The sequence below is a fragment of the Marmota flaviventris genome, chromosome 11 (assembly GCF_047511675.1).
Source record: "Marmota flaviventris isolate mMarFla1 chromosome 11, mMarFla1.hap1, whole genome shotgun sequence".
Taxonomy (NCBI): Eukaryota; Metazoa; Chordata; class Mammalia; order Rodentia; family Sciuridae; genus Marmota; species Marmota flaviventris.
Window position 1 is genome coordinate 65,104,818 of NC_092508.1, and position 18,387 is coordinate 65,123,204.

The window sequence follows — 18,387 nt, forward strand, 5'->3', positions numbered from 1 at the left end:
ATAGACTCCAGATATGCAGATTGGGAAGCTGAGAGATAATTACCCTTGCAGGCTCTATCTGGACAGCTAGGCAAGGCGAGAGGAAAGCAACTAGAAGAAATGAACCTGAGTTTCTCTCTTCCTCTCCTACTCCTCTCCCTCCCCCTTTCCCCACCAAACACAAAATTGAGCTATGTCCTGCTCTTCCTCTCCTCTCTCTGACTTTTCTCCAGCCACTCCATTCCATCATGCCCTGCAAGTTGTCGCCCCCCTCCCTCTCTTATCCCCAGTCCTCTCTCCTCTGCTACCTCCCTTCCCAGCAGCTGGCGAAAACGCCACAGCTGCTGCTGCTATTGCCTCTGCAGCCAATCTCTGTCAATATCACCCCGCCCACGCCCGATCTGGATTCTGAAGTCGCGCACTGGCCTGGGGATGAGGGCGGGGGAGAGAGTGGCGTGGCGGAGAGAGGGGAGGAGGAGTGGGAAGGAGACAAAAACAGCTTCCAAGCAGCTGCAGGCAGGCGCGGCTCCACTGGGCATCTGGGCAGGAGGGGTCTCTGGATCAGTGGCTGGGGAGCCGCCCAGGTTGATTTGGTTTCTAGCTAGCAATTCAATGGGGCCGGTTTACTGCTGAGCCATCCTGGCCCGAGGGGCAGCAGCTAGTGAGGACAGACGCCAGGCTAGCAACACCTCCTAAGCAACCAGAGCTGAGGAAACCAGAGATTGGTGAAGACACAAACCCAAGAGAAGGAAAGACCTCCAGGGAACCTTGCTTCACAGGGTTCCCACGGGTGCTGGTGGAGACCTGTCACTGGGTTGCAAGTAAGTGATTTTTCTTGCTATGGTGTCCAGTCTGAAGATGGTGATAGCTGTATCTGCTGCCAGATTTTCCCACCCACCTGGCTGCCCACTCCATACAATGCGTGGGGTCTCCAACAGAACTGGGATCAAGATTTTGGCCATGAATTAAGAGAGCCAGGGACTCCAAGAGCACTAGTGGTCTGTGGGTGTTTGCTCTGCACTGTATGTGTGGTTAGTTATCTCTTCCCAACAGGTAAGCTTCTGAAACCAAGGCACTGTTAGTGTACAATTTCTAGAAACCTTCTATGGCAATGGCTTTTATATTACATGACACCATGATAGTAGAAATGGAATGAGATACTTCTAAGGAATCCAGTCTCCTTATTCTATGTATCTTAGTAAGTTCAAGATTGGTATTTTCCACAGAAAAAAACCCAAAAAACAAAAACATCAGTATAAAAATAGAGGTATAAATGTGATTGAAAATGCTTGAACAACTGGGCATTTTGGTTTTGTTGTGTTCAACAGCATGTTTTTGGTTTGTGTTGTGTTTGTTTCTTCGCTTTTGCACTGCTTACATCAGGAAGATGCATACCTTCTGGAGGTTTTGCTTTTTGTGGGAAGAGAGTTGATGTACACTGTAACCAGAAGTGACTCTGGTTATGGGTTACCTCCAGCACTTGGGACACTGGACAAAGCAGAATAGATGCTGAATCCATGTGGAATTATCCACTGATGGACCACTTTCATTCCTGGAAATATTGGACTGAAGTTTGGATACTGGCCAGGAAAATATTTTGAAATAGGAGGAAATTTGGGTGTTCCTTTTTGTGGAACACAAAAGGATTTCCTCTCACCCAAGAAATCATTCAAGAGAACGGTTTGTGGTAAACTTAGAAGGAAACTGGGCCCTCTAATAAATAGAGCTACAGGCCCTGTACCTGCTAAGACTAGCCCTGATTAAAATACAATAATCCAGCTGCTGCCTTTACAGGTAAGAAAGATATTACCTACAAGGAGTAATTTGATGAAGTTGTCTAATTAACAATAGAACTGTAAATTCAATGAGAAAATCTTTGGGATTTAGAATTATAAAACTTGATCTCCATATTTGTACAAAAGAAGCAAATTACTGAACTTGATTAAGGTTTATTTTCCTGATTTATAAATGACACATCAAAAAGTTCTGCTAAGAACTAATTGACAGCAATTACATGAAGAGTTTTATGAAAGTAAAATTTTGTATAACTGTCGCTTATATAGGGAACTATTTTATGTTTTTTTATCAACTTCATTCCAGTTCTCAAAGTCTAGTACAATATGAAAAGAAAAGGTTTTTCAATTGCCCTCTCTTGAATGACTAGAGGAAGTGAAACTCATAACTGTCACTTGCCACTTGTACAGTTATAAGCATCTTCCAAACTGTAAGCCTTTTTTTCTTGCAAAAGAGTGTGCTTTGGTTAGGCTCTTATCCTTATATACCTTTAAATATTCTATAAATATGCTTTACTCTCATCCTCTTTTTAATTTAAAATTATATTTTAAGTATGTGATGTTGCTTCCTAGGAATGAAATCATCAAGTATATTGGATATTGCTATCTTTATTTGGTCCATAAATTAATAAATCAGTGTTTAGGCATAAATACTCTTGACTGTAGAACTCAATAAAATTTTGCACTCAAGTAAGAGGTATTATGAGCCCCCTTTTCCTCCGTGGATATGTTTAAGTGATAGTAGAAAGATCTGAAATTGGACACAGGCTCTGGTAAAGGGGCTAACTGGTCCCAGAGGAAAAGTTCAGACCCCTAAACCTATTGCTACATATTAGTCTCCATTGTAGACCTGGAAGAATGAAATTGTTAGAAACTGGTCATTCTGTTCCCAAAATGTTTTGTAGTAAAGAATTTGGTAGGATAGTTTATACACATGCTTACGATTTTACCTAACTAGGATGATTGCAAATCTAAGCATACTAGAAATTAAAACAATGGTATTTTGTTCAATCTCCTATTTAGGGAAGAAGCATCCAGATACACCTCATACATGGCATGTGTACTGCAACCAGGGTACTCAGAGACAGATCTGCAACTCTCTACCTACCACCTGAGACTCTTGAAAGCTTATGATGCAAGGATTAGTGTAATATAGACTTTCTTAATTTCTGCGAATCTGATTCTATTTTTTTTAAATAGAATAATTTTTGAAATAGAATAATTAGAATCTGATTCTAATTATTTCTGATAGCCACTCTCAGTATTGGTCAGTTGAGAAGGACATTTGTAAACCTACCTACTGCCACTGGCTACCAGGAGTGCACTGTTACCTGTCATCATATGTGACTCAATCGTAGAAACAGATCTCATTTTTCCCTGACTTGGTTCTCTACTTTTGTGTTAGCTTGGGCTTTGAGGTCTCATCTCTGCTACACAGAAAGAGTGAACCTTTGAGGGAATGTTTTCATCTGTGCGTTTGTGGAGATATTTTTTATTTGGGACACATCTCTTGACTCATTTAAGATCCTGGTTTCCATACATTTGTTTAAAATGCTTTCTTTTATAAACCAGTCTCCATTTTGCTGTACTCCAACCTTATATCCTAGAAAATAGATAACCCTATTGTCTTCAAAGTATTTCTAACTTAACTGACTCAACCTGAAGCTGGCTGAGAATAGCTAACTCTGTGGACAGCTCAAAGACCTTGGTAGAAAAGCTGAAGGGAGGGTCCCAGAAAGAAAATTGTAAATTGAATTTCTGAGATTAGGATTAGGATAGTATATCAGATTTTAAACTAGAACCTCAGATGATAGGGGTCTAGGGGCCATAGTCCCTGGTTGAATATACTGTGCTCAGTGAAATATTCCATCCCTTCTGCTTTAAATGTTAGGGTGAGCCTTCTAGTCCACCAGTCTCTTACTCTCCAAGTTCTTCCAGAGCCTTCATGGTCTAAGCACCTGATTACAAGCTAGAACTTTGGCTCTCATCCAAATTTACTTTCTCCCCTAGGCCCTTGAGCCCTAGGGAAGGATATATATATATATTAGATATATAGTGGATATATTAGAATATATATATATATATATATATATATATATATATATATATATATATATATATATATATTGTTGTTGTTGAACTTATAATGAAATAAAAACTAACTCATGCTTACCTCAGTACATTTCAAAACTCCTCTCTAATTGCTCTCCTATTTGAAAAGGACATGAACCTATATTATGTTTGCTTCCACATTTGAAAATCTAGAGTAGCTTTTGTGGGTAGGGGAGATGAGAAAATCAGACTATTTCATATTTATCAGGAGCAGAGGTATATAGTTCCAACAGGCCTCTAGGGTTCTAGTAAATGTGCCAATTCTGGAATTTAAAGGAACAAACAAACAAAAAAGAATTTCGTAGATCCAGTGGCATCTAAAACTGTAGACCAAAAGGTCTTCGGGTTCCTAGTGAGAAAACAAGTTGCATTCATAACAGGATCTCCTTTGTATTACTCTAGCAAAGACAAGAGTACATTCCTCCCTTTTGAGCTCTTAAATGGCCTCTGGCCAGATTCTTCTGGTCAAGGGTCTGACTGAGTAGGGCCATAGGAATGGTTCCGAAAAGGTTCTGGCTTGTTCCCAACATGCTTGATTTGGTAGACTGGACAAGCACAAAATGGACATTTTCCTCACATCTGTAGAAGTAGATGATCCTTCTACGGAACCATGCTGCTTTCATAGGGAAGTTTAAATGAACATGTTTTAAACCAGAGCAGCTTTCCTTCTTGTTCCTGGAACTCTTCCCTGCCTCCTTTGTCTGCCTAGTCATCAGAGTTCACCCTGGGGAGACTCATCCTCCACAGAGACTTTACCTATGCTGTGTCTCCAAACCCTCAAACTTCCACTGAGCTTTCCCTGGACTCTATTTCGTAATTGAATTTGAGATCAGGTACTGTTCTCAGGAGTTTGTCTTATGTCTAGTCTTCTAGTGAACGTTGACAATGCCCATTGGAATTGGAATGTGTGTGACTGCAGTCCTCCTCCCTGGAAAAGAGACATCAGCAAAGACCTCAGCTCCTGGTTATTTTAATAAAGCTTCATTAGAATCTAAATTTATGAAGCTTTGGGGCAGGGGGATTCAGTCTTCCAAAGGCAATTTTTGTATTTGGGAAAAGATGGGACTTGCACCTTTGAATTTTTACTGGTACTCATTTGTTTATTGAACTATTTCCCTTGTTGTTGTTGTTGTTGTTTTTTTAATCCAGAGGAAATTCTGGATTGATATTGTTAAAAACAAAATGGCAATGCACATGACAGACTTTTGTTCTTCTTTAAGACTGGGTAGTATGCCATTGTATACGTATATCACATTTTCTTTATGCATTCGTCCTTGATGGACATTTGTGTTCCTTCCATATGTTGGCTATTATAAATAATGCTATAATAAACATGGTAGTACAGATATATCCTAAACATATGAATATCCATTCTTTTTAACATATACTATTTTTGACAACATAAATGAACAACATAGATGACTTTATGCTAAATGAAATTTGTCAGGCATAGAAAAAAATGTAGCTACTCCTTGGTATTTAGGCAGTGGGTTCTTGGATCCCCTGTGGATGCCAAAATCTGCAGATTCTCAAGTCTTATATAAAAAGATGTACTATTTGCATATGATTTATGTATATCCTCCCATATATTTTAAATCATCTCTAAAATTACTTATAATACTTAATACAATGTAAATGTGTGTAAATAGCTGTCACATTGTATTGTTTAGGAAATAATGATAAGAAATTGTCTGTTCATGCTCAATATAGATGCAGGTTTTCTCCAAAAAAATTTTTTTTTTAAAGACTGTGAAATAGTTTCTTTATTTAATCAATACAAAGCAAGGACATTGGTAAACAGCTGTTCTACTGTCAGGATGGCACACAGTTCAAAGTAAAAGTCTACAAAGTAAAAATCTACAAAGCTGATGTTGTTTTCTAGGGCACTGAGACCTCAATTGCTGAGATCTGGGGTATGATCCTCATCCAGCATATTTCACTTAACTCTGTCAATATTTGCTAAGTCTTATTAGCATTTATGTCTATGATCTAAATGGTTTTGATCCATTGTTAGTTGAATCTACAGTTGCAAACCCAATGGCAACAGAGGGCCTACTGTGCTACATGATCTCATTTATAAGTATAATCTAAAATAGTTAAACTCATAGTTAGGAATAGAATGGTGGTGCCCAGAAGATGGGGTGGGGAAATGGATTGGGAAAGAGGAAATGATGTAATCAAAATGTACAGTTTCAGTTAGGCAGGAGGAATATTTTACTGATTTGGACAGCATGAGAACTATAGTTAACAATAATGTAGTGTATGTTTCAGAATTGCTAAAACAATATGTTTTAAGTATTTTCACACAAAGAAATAATATATTAATCAGTTTGATTCAGTTATTTTACGAAGTATGCATATATCAAATGTAACACTGTACCTCATAAATATATATAATTGCTATTTATCAACTAAAGGGCAAATACAAATTTTAGAGCTGATAATTTATACTTGTTTTTGAGAAGGTTGATTATTTCCAATTTTATTCCTCAAAATAACATATTCTAGGAATGAGTTGGCTGAAATTTTCAGAGTGAAGGAGTTGAGTTCAAAATGAGTGGATTCTAATCATTAATTGAAGAATAAGACCTGCAGCCAAAATGTTTTGACCTGAGACCCAGACATAGCTGCAGGCAGATTCTAGATCCAGGGACAAAATGGTAAAGTCATCTAATTCAGGCTAGATAATCTGTCTACCTAGGACAAGTAAAACACTTGGTATTAGATAGTCAAAGCCAGAGTGGAAGTAACCAATTCAAGTGGAAAACTAATGCTTTCCAAAAGCAGAAAGCCAAGCTGATAGAAGATGAGGGGAAATTTAAAGAATACTTGTTCATACGGATGCAAAATCCCAAGTGAATCAGTGCCATTTAAGTAAAACTGTCTTTTTTCCTCAAAAATTCAGGGTGCAAACTTTTCATTTCTAGACTTTGAAAATACACTTGCATTTTGAGTTGTGTCCAAGCAATATGGAAATGTTAACTGGGAAGCAGCAGAATTCCCTACAACTGTTTAGTCTCTTTCCAAAAATATAATAGTTTATTTACTTCAAGAGCAGAAAATATTAGGCACAAAGTACTGCAGTTAGACAGGAATAAATTTCAAGACGTCTACTGGACAATAAGCTGACTATAGTTAATGACTTGACTTCTTGAAAAAAGTAAAAGAGTGTGGATATTACATGCTATCACCACAAAAATAGCTATTTGAGTTAATGCATTTGTTACTAGTTCTGCAGTGTATATATATTTTAAAACATCATGTTGTACACAATAAAAGCATTCAATATTGTCAATTTAAAAATAAATAGTTTTGCCCAAAATGGTGGTGCATGCCTGTAATCCCAGCAACTTGGGAGATTGAGACAGGAACACCACAAATTCAAGTCCAACCTCAGCAATTTAGCAAGGTCCTCAGCAACTTACTGAGCCCCTGTCTCAAAATTAAAATAAATAAATAAAAAGGACTGCAAATGGTAAAGCACCCCTAACAAAAAAATAAATTAAATAGTTTTTAAAATTTACCCAGAAACAAGTGATACAGTTTGTTCTCAACTTTATATTTTTCACTTAATAATTGGTTTGGCAAGTCTTTCCGTATGAGCACAGATGTATCTATGTCTCCTCTTTATTACTGACTAGTAGTCTATGATAGCAACATCTGAGTGTTAATTGCATTAGCCCTTTATATTGTGCACTTTGTTTCTCTCTGTTGAGCTAAAAGTGTGTTGTAATAAATATACTTACAGATATAACTTCTTCAAGTTCTGAAAAAAATTTTCATAAGGCAGTTTAATTGTTGGATCAGGGTACATGAAGCTAAGAAAGTACTGATAAATTTCCCTTAAGAAGAAGAAACCCACCAAATTGCACTCTTACGTGAACTGTATGAGGGTGCCTGTTACCTCCATGGACCAATCTGCAGAAGGTCATATCCATTGAGATGAATCTGTATTATCCCTCTATAGAGTTTTACTATTAAAATTATTGATTATGTTAATTTTATCCATACCCTTCAGAATTTCATTATCTTCAGCCATATTTCCTCACAGGCTTCTGCTTCCTAGAAGTCAATGAGTATATTTTTGAAGCCTCCCATAAAAGAAAAAAAGTAGAGCATTGCATTAATATAATTTGAGATCTAATCCCTGTGGGGAAAAGGAATTCTAGTCAAGAGTGCTTTAAGGGCAAAAGGTTTTGCCTCAGAGAATTTAGCTGTGAGTCATTGTGCAATGTTGGAAAAGTGAATTACAAGCCATAATACTAACTGCAGTGAATTAGGTCCATCCCAAAATAGTCAATTTAAATTGGTTACTAAATGACCAAATTGGTCATAAGGTGTGATTCCTATGTATCAACAATATAGATTCTATTTAATAATTGCATTTCCTTTATATCTTTCTCTTACGTAAATGCTACATTTAGTCCCAAGTTAACTTATTTCATGGGTCTTACTATTATCTTAAAAAAAAAAAAAACAGTTGTTATTTGAATGTCATTAGTACAATAGGCTTGGTACACTGTTCATGTCTGATGCAGTGTACAATTGTTTCAAAATACCTTGAAAACTAAGTGAGAAGTTGTTTTCTCCTTATTTGCTATTCTATGTCCTCTTGAAATTGGATTTTAGGATATTATCCTTAGTCTAGGGATCAACTGTCCTAATATTTTGTTTCAGTTTTCTTTATTCTTAACTTACCTTGCTCTATGATTTACATTCTTGTCTGCTAACCTGATTTTTCTTGAAATTCATTAGATAGATAAACTCTCTCTCTCTCTCTCTCTCTCTCTCTCTCTCTCTCTGAGAGAGAGAGAGAGAGAGAGAGAGAGAGAGAGAGAGGTGCACACTCAGAGGATATATCACAATTTCCCAGTTCTCTCTGGCAGAGCTAATCTAGCATTTGTTTTCTTTTCTCTTTCCAGTTCCGGGAAGGCATGTACATTGATTCTTCAGATGCTACAGTTTCTATTCCCGTAGATAGGAAAAAATGGGCACAAAGAAGCTGTGAGTGCTGGGTGGCCACATCCTACATGGGGAGAATCTGTCTCCAAAGTCTGGCTGAATTACAGGCAGGAATCACATTAAGAAACAGGGGAAGCCATTGGGAGTGGGAACAGGAAAGATGACTTCTGGCATCCCCTTTACAGGAGAGCTGAGGGGAAAGAGTTTAGGTGCCCAAAGAGACGAAAAGAAAAGGGATCTTCTATTATGGAATATTGTTAGGCAGGTGTTTACCTCAGCAACTCTGATTTATGTGTTCTATTTGGCATATTATCCTATATAGATCCACTATCGTATTTTTTTTTTTTTTTGCTGTTGTTTCATTTATCCTCATACTCAGGATATCAAATGAGAAGAAAAAAAAATGTACAGAGGTGTCTTATTGCTTCGTAAAGGTAGTTGGATGAAGTGTAATTATCAGCCAGTAGAGTCGGGGGTTCTTTATATGGCACCAGAAATTGAACCCAGGGGCACTCAACCAATGAGTCAAATTTCCAGCCCTTTTTACTCTTTTGAGACATAGTCTCCCTGTGTTATTTAGAGCCCAGCTAAATTACTGGGGCTAGCTTTAAATTTGTGGTCCTCCTGCCTCAGCCTCTTTAGCTGCTGGGATTACAAATATGTGCTACCATGCCTAGCTCTAGGTTGGGGTTCTTCAGCCTGGCAGCCTTCATCAGAATCATCTCAAGGAACTGTAACCTAAGATATTCTGAAGTTGTCTGGGTTGGACCATGGGCTCCTAGGTTTTCAATATAAGCCTCAGGAGATTTCTAATGTACAGACAAAAGCTAGTATGATCTATACCACCTATACAGAGAGAATTTTCTCTCTCTCTCTCTACAGCTCTCAGTACAAAGGTATAGACAGGTGTTGATAAGACTACGTCATCATTTAGCCTTTTTGTCTTCTCAAGGGCTTCAGAATTCATGAGCTACAGATTTGACACAAACACATCTAGTCTTCTTCCCAAGGTCTAGTACCTTGGTGAATTTTTATGTCCATCTAAGCTATCACAGAGCCAAACTAGGTATTAGCCTTCTTTGTTTGGATTTACATGACAACTGTTTCAAAACTCTTTTGTTGGTCACGGATTTAGGATACAATTTATGGATCTATGAGCTTAACTCCATTGCTGAGAAGCTAAGAAATAATAGAGGTTCAAGGAAATCTAGCAGTGTACTCACAGATGAAGTGGACATTAAGGGAGGTCAGCTGGTTCTGACAGTTTCCCCAAAGTTTCAGAGACACTAAAAGCTCTGAAATTTTTAAAATAGAAATAGAATTCAGGTCTTCCATCTCAGGATGACTAGTTATATTAAGTACTTCAAGATCAAGAGCAAAATTTAGATTCTAATCCCATGAAAGAGCCTCCTTTGTATTCCTCTGGGAAGTGACAGAGGGCACTTTTCTTTCACTTGTTGATCCCTAATATGGCCACTAGCCAGGAATTTTTGGTCAAGGATGTAATAGACTGGGTCCACTACACATAGAATTCTAAGACAATACTGGCTCCTTCACAACTTGCTCATTTTAGTGGAGTAACAAGGGATAATTCAGAAATCCTAGAGGATGAGTTCACAAAGCAGTGGGTGTGTTGAGAACATCTGGGTAAATTGGGGAAACTGAGTGTTTTAGAATATTGGGTTGGATCATTTTTCTCTGGGTGACTGGTAAGGAACCAAAGACCTTTTTTGTCTTGGAAAATTCAAGTGGGAACATTTAAGGCTGAACAAGCTTTGCTTTGTATTTTTGGTAAACTCCCTTTCTGCTGGCATTTCTTATTGGGGCAGGAGGCCCTTGAGAGGATCTTTTCACCACTAATCTGCACCCCTTCCTGGCATTTTAGCTGCCACTAAGCTCTTGTTACACTCATTGCACTTGTAAATTGGAATCAGATGCAGGTAGGAGGATTTGGTTTGGTTATCTGGCACAGTTTGTGTTCTTTTAATCCTATTATGTCCACTGACTGTGTCATCCTAAAGCTTAATATGTTTGCTCCCATCCAGAAGAAGATAGACATTAATTGATTATTCTTGAACTATTGGACAATGACAATCTGTAGAATCCACCAGGGTTTGGATGATTTTAATTTCAGTCTCTGCTCCTCGTGAAGATGTAATCATTTTCAGAAATGAATTAAGGTTGAAACTTCATTCTAATTTATTCACAAATCTGTTTCAGATTATTCTTAAATTTAGTCATTTTATTTCATTAATACTTAGAGCATTATTGTCTAATATCATGCTTAGCACTTAATAAGTGTATGTTCCACAAATGAATGTCAAAAAAATAACACCCAGTACAGACTGAATCAAAATTTCACATTTTACATCATATATATGTGTAAATAGTATGTGTCAATCAATAATTTAAAAATACATAAAAAATGATTACACCATGGATAAACTTATTGCAAGATAGGGACATATCAAATTGCAGGAACCGTCATTTAAAGAAAAATTGGAGTTCACTTTAATATATATGAAATAAAAATAAAAATTTTAAAAGTAGTGAATATGATTATATTATAGAGAGACTTACTTGTTTATACAACATTTTTCAAAAGAGAGCAAGCATATTCCAGCATTTTCCAAGGAATCTGAGAGGAATTAGAATGAGGGAAGTAACGAAGACAGAGTTAAGCAATCTGGAAAGCTGGAGCCAGCAAAATCACAGAACAGGGATCCAGAGTAGGTTTATCTTACCTCAGGCAGATATATTTAGGAATCTTGGCCAAAATTTGCACTAAGAGACTCCAAAGCTACATAAATGAAAAGTCATTTAAAATGGAAAATAAAATGGTCTCGGGGTAATAAAAAGTTGTAATGAAGTGATAGCATGCTGAAGAGATGCAAATACAAGAATAATCCCAAGAGTATCAACCAGTTATGCAACAGAGGAGGCAAGTTTTGAGATTGGAGCTTGTGTTTGCACAGAATTACATGACCATTTCCTACCAGATGTTAGGTCTGTTCAGCTGGCTGCCTTTTGGTCTTCACACATAGAAATAGCTCTTTCCCTTGGGAGTGGAAGTCATTAAGTAAAATTGTGATATGTCTTGTATTAATCTGAAAACAAACAAACAAACAAACAAAAAATAAAACAAACAAACAAACACCAGATCCTTATAAACCTGACTAGACTCTGGGAATCTACTGAGAAGTATGCTATACTTTCAATTCCCAGGAGTCATCATCCACCAATATCAACTGTTCAAGCTGGGTCTCAGGACAAGAGAAAAATGAATGACACATTGAGTAGGGCAAAGGATAGGAGCAAGGAGGCTTCTAGATATTTAAGACTTTTGTAGCATGGTGGATTTTTTCCGTTGGACATGTTGGGTTGCCACTCAAAGCCTATTATTAAGGTGCTTAAACATAGTTGTAGACAATTGTTAGAAGAGGAAATACAAGCAAACAACTTGAAAGTAATAAAAATGAAATCTAAAAGTCTGATGAAGAGAGATACAAATAAAGCAGAAGAAAATGTAAAAAAAATACATAAAGAACTTGGAATTTTAAAACCTATTTAAGAAAGCCACAGTATTATATATGATCATTATAACAGATTCTTGTTATTACTTTGAGCTATGAGTAAAAAAAATAAATTGTATTCTCCACATTCCTTGTGTAAATTCCAATAAATTATATAATTATTTCAATTTAAAAGATGGTTAAGCTTTAGTGCTTTAAAGTATAAAGAACAATGATAACTAATATTTATTGAAGTTATATTTAGGCATTTTTCTAGATGCTCTTTTATTTATTTAGTTTTTTATACTGGGGACTGAACCAAGGGGGTACTTAGCCACTGAGTCACCTCTCTAGCCCTTTGTTATTTTGTATTGTGAGACAGGGTCTTGCTAAGTTGCTTAGGGCCTCACTAAATTGCTGAGGCTGACTTTGAACTTATGATCCTCCTGTCTCAGCCTACTGAGCTTCTGGGATTACAAGTACAGGCCGCCATATGGCTGGCTATATATTTCTTAACTCATTCATAATTGTATTACTCTAAGAGGTAGTTATTCTTATCTATTCCATTCTATAGTTGAGAAAATTGAGTTTAAGGACTAAAGTCAAAGAAAGTACCACATTTAAATCTAGAAAATCTAGCTCCAGAACTAAACATTTTTTTCACAAATATTTATCATAAGATACTTCAAACATATAAAAATATAAAAATTTTTGATAGGACTCTGCAATCAATAATTAGTATCTTCAGCTACCATTTTTAGATAATTTATCATATCTCTCTCCATCTGTGCATCCCTCTAATCATGCATTTTTATAATTATTGACATTTACTGAAACAGTTTTAAATATTCATGCAATTGTAATATATAATAAGGAGAGATCCCTTGTTCCTGTTTTCCCCCAATGGTAACAAAACTATAGGATAACAACTAGGATATCTTAATGTTTTAATAATAAGATAGATCACTAAATGAGTATTTCTCCAATAATTAAATTCTCTATATGAATTATAGTCAGTCATATAAGCCATATGTGATAGACTATCATTACTCATGACATAGATAAATAGATAGACAGAATTAGGAATTAACTATTAGGGGTTTTTTTAATATAAGGATATTAGGAAGCACATCATTTTCTAGTTAAGACCTGTTCCTATTTTTAAATACTTCTATATGCATACACCTTAAAAATTGATGTGGCTACAGATGCATAAAAAATTAATAGTAGTCATTAATAAGGATATACCATACATTTTTTAATGATTACACCAGATGTACATGTTGACTTCTTCTCTTATTAAAATTACACTACCATGAAACATCTTGTCCATATAAATTGCTTGACATGTTTACCTAAGTGGTAAGTACCTTTTACTCAGCTTACTAGGGAAAAGTCTACACATTTCAATCTAAAGAGTTAGTGCCAGATTTTCTTCTGGAACTTTTATACCAATTTGCCAGAATATCTAGAATATCTCTAGAATATGGCCTCAGCAGCACTTTCTGTTATTCAACTAATACTTTCATCTTGAATTATTATTCATAAGTTTACTTATGCTTTTTTTAAAGAGAGAGAGAAAGAGAGAGATAATTTTTTTAATATTTATTTTTTATTTTTCGGTGGACACAACATCTTTATATTATTTTTATGTGGTGCTGAGGATTGAACCCAGCGCCCGGCGCATGCCAGGTGAGCGTGCTACCGCTTGAGCCACATCCAGCCCTTATGCTTTCTTTTATAAGTTTTATAGTTTATTTTTTTTAATTTAAATTTCATTTTTCATTTGGGTAATAGAGTCACCTAGCATTTACCTGGATAAGAAAAGTATATGGAGCCAGGGTTAATAGGGATTACCCAATTATAAATCCTCCTATATATGCTCCCCAAACAATGGAGTACAAAAAATAAAGCAAATAAAGCTGCACAAAACTCTCACCGTCAGCATAACCAGAAGGCAGAGAATGCTCAAATTTCAAAAAGCAATAGAAGAAAAGCAAAACCAAATCCATTTGTACTTTACATCATGATCCAAACCCTTTATGGAAATTGAAGTTAGGAAGAGAGAGAATGCCACTGGTAGTGACTAAAATTGTTTTAAAATAACTGACAGAAAGGGAATGCCCACCCTAACTGTAAAATTCTTGGGGTTAAGGGGGGAGCATTTTCCACAAACTTTCTTGCATCCGTTATTAAATACCTCTATTTTCCACTATAATTTAGACAAAACACTTAATGTTTTTGTAGATTCTATATTATATATACTGATAGTTCAAGTTATGCTTAATGACAATAACAAAATCAGCATGGGAAAATAAAACCATATGGTAGATTAAAAGCCAACTTTGAATAGTCTTAAATTCAAGAGAGAATTAAGTTTAAGACTAATAGCCAAGACCACAGTCATTTTCAAATGGCTGAGACATTAATAATAACTCAGCCTCAAACTGCCAAATATGCAGCACTTGGGCACTGCCACTGACTCCATTGCTACAATTGTCACTGAAGTTGCCAAAAGTTGCTACTGGAACTTCTGTTTGTTTTGCAAAAATGGATTGTCTACAGCCCCTCTTACATTATATCTCCAGGTCCAAATTCAAAATCTTCAGTGTATGCATTTGATTGGTTTAGCTGAAGAAATGTGATAATATCTTAAATTCATGAGAGATAAATTATTTTCTGTATTATCTGGCTCACTTTTTCACTTCCATTGCAGGAACTCTCCTACAATGAAATAACAAATTCCCTAAATCTACTCAGTGGGTTAGAGGATGGGAACATAGCTCAGTGGTAGAGTGATTGACTAGCATATATAAGGTCCTGAGTTTGATCCTCATCATTGAAATAATAACAATAATAATAATAACAACAACAATAATAATAATGGAGGGTTACCAGGTTAGGCAGTATATTGTCCTTTCCAAATTAATGTTGACTCTGCTTCCTTATCTTCAGTTTTACAAAATGTAAAATATTTGACTTTGGTAATATTTGCTTAAAGTTTCTAGCCATTTCCACCTGACATTAACCTGACAACTACTTAACAATAAAAGTTGGTGGCCAAGTGGACATTTCTAAAGGATCCACACTGAAGTATCAATTGTTTAGACTTGCCTTAAAATTTTTAAGTTTGCATGCATTTTTGTGGTATAATTTAAATGTATACAAATTTAGATTTAAATGCAACCTGATTAGCATTCATCTCCACCACCTAAGCAGCTACACAATGATGGAGAAGTTATGAAACTGATCAAGTTCTGTCTCCACATCTGTATGGCAATCATAAGGATGATATAATGAGAAACATGTAGTCTGGTGCCTCAAAACTGGTAGTCATTCAGTAAGAGTGGTCATAATTCAATTGTCAATACATTATAATGAATGTTGGTTCATATTTGAATTTGAAATTTAGGGAAAATAGTTTTTCTTTGATAATTAACCCCATATTTTGCAGGATCCACTTTTAATTTATACCCAAAATAAACCATTTCCAATTCAATCAGCAATTTAAATTATTAGTACAACTATAATTTGTTAGAGTCCTAGCCTGAGTTGAATGTGATGCATTTATTGCCAAAAACTTACTTTAGCTATTCAATTTTTTAGGAAGGCCTTCTAATGGACAGATTAACTATTAATCTTTCTGTGTTTTTCAGTCTTTAGTGCTGTATTAAGATAGCTCACTGAAAAGCATGGTGCCTGAACCATATTATATAAATACCCCACAGAAATGCTTTTACTGAATTATTATTTAATGATTAATAATTTACAGTCTGCTTTCAACCATCTAGAAGTCCAACTCATGCCAGTTCCATTTGACAAATGCAGCCTTGCTTTGCAATGCTGTAGAAGACAAGGCCTTCTAGCCATTCATTCTTCTAGTCAACAATCCCACTAATTCCATTCAGTGTCAGAATTATCACCGAAAGCGTCTTCTAGGATAAGTGGGTTGGGAGAATTCATATTGATGAAGCCAGTAACATGGTCCCAGGATTTCTGTGTTGTCTGATTTAATCTTTACAGCATTGAGAGATGCATGAGGGCTTCTAAATTTTACATAGGAGGAAAGTAAGACTTGAGAGATGTTATTGAGGTCTCATATCTAGTAGGTAGCAAAATGAGGAGTCAGACTATTTTACCATGGAGTAATAACAGAAAAAATAGAGAGAAATTATACTGGACAATGCAATAAGAAGGCAGGCTATCAAATTGAATCTTGAGGTCTCAATGAAAGAATGAAAAATATGCAGATTCTTTTTCCATTAATGGAAGCATCTTTGCAGTAAGTTTGAAACCTCCCTTTTTGCCTACTTTTAAACAAGATATTCTTTATATAAATAGGTGTAATAATGTTTGTTAGCCATCAGACTAGGTCCCTAAAAACATCAGTAAGAATTCACTGTAAGTAATTCAGTAAGTAAATCAGTAAGAATTCACTGTAGTGCAAACAGATGTAAAAATGCTTTTGATTTTCTAAATTTAATGCTGTATAGGTTTAGTTTAGTTAATAGTGTAGTCCCAAATTTTAGGTCACCTGATACTGTGGAACACATTCAATCCAAAAATCTTAACATTGGAAGGTTCCAAAATTATAATTTATTAATATTTCCAGTAAATATTTGGACCCATTGCAATCATCCCACCCACTGTCAAGTCCATGCTTCCCAGTGCCAGTTAAGAAAAAGGTCTGTTGCCCAAATCAAGTCATTCTGTTTTTGACAGCTATTGAGAAAACTCTTTATTGACTTGAACCAAATCTGTTCTGGGTTCAGCTCACTGACCCCAGTTCATTCTTTCTTAATAATATGGATGTCTCATTTTCCTTCCATATCTCTCATACCTGAAAATAGTAAGGATTCATTTGCATCTTTTCTGCCTCAACTGTTATACATCCTTCCTTCTTTCTGTTGGTTACTATATGGATTCTTTTTAATTCAACCAACATCCTGTCCTCACTTAAAAACACTCTAAGTAAGAAGACAGTAGAATGAATCGAACATAACTTTCCTATATTCATCTATGAATTCACAACCAACGTAACTCCACATCATGTACAACCACAACAATGGGAAGTTATACTCCACCTATGTATAATATGTCAAAATACACTCTACTGTCATGTGTATCTAAAAAGAACAAATAAAAAAAGAATTTAAAAAAAGGAAGAAGAAAAAAACACTCCAGTTTTTGTACACACCTGTGAACTGAGAGGAGAGCAAAGGGACTTCCCCTCCATCTTTCATCAATACAGTCAAGGTTGTATTAGTTTTCTTGCCAGACAAAAATTGTTATTGATTTATAAGTCTCATTACTATCAAGTAAATTTCCTTGACAGTTTTTTTTTTTTTTTCTGCCACAAGATCACATCTTTTCTCTACTGTAATTTTGAAGATTGATTTATTTAGGTCAAATTTCCAAGACTTATATGTATGGCTTTCATATATTATTCCATTAGATTTGGTCTACCATTCTAAGGTATCAAATTTTATCACAATTAAAATTCACATTTATTCTGTGACAATTACTGGGTATCAATTACACCCATTAAACAATTATCATTATTTAACTCAATTTTATGACTGAAAAAACAGGTTCAAATATATTAGATAGTACATTTAACTGATATCTTTCAGAATTTTAGTAATAGTTTTGGATTTGAATGTAGATCTACCCAATTTCAGTTTCAAAGTTCATGATGTTATTTTTTTTATTCCACTGATTTATTTCTCTACCACAACCTAAATTATTGATATGTCTGATAAGTCATGTAGGAAACCAAAGGCTTTGATACGTCATATTTGTTGGTCAAAGGGGTTGTGGATAAAGTGCTTGGTAAGCCTATCTTCTAGTATTTATCCAGCACAGATTTTCATATTGAGACATTTTCAGAATTAATTTACTAAACATTTAGTTTGTTTTCCTTATTAAATAATCAAGGCCCGTGTTGAGTACATAAAGCACAAATAGAATTGGTTTTTGTACAAAGAAAAAAGTCCATCTACAGGAATGAAGATGGTGTTTAGAGGCAC

General features: G+C 35.6%; 1 protein-coding gene across 1 annotated transcript in view; it reads left to right on the plus strand.

Moving 5' to 3' along the window:
- Window positions 1-511: 511 nt before the first annotated feature.
- The window catches only part of Scn7a (sodium voltage-gated channel alpha subunit 7), an 82,241-nt gene continuing 64,365 nt past the window's right edge, over window positions 512-18,387 (plus strand). Inside the window, exon 1 of the mRNA XM_071619115.1 lies at window positions 512-800. The gene's annotated coding sequence lies outside the window, so the exon portion shown is untranslated. The remainder of the gene's footprint in view (window positions 801-18,387) is intronic.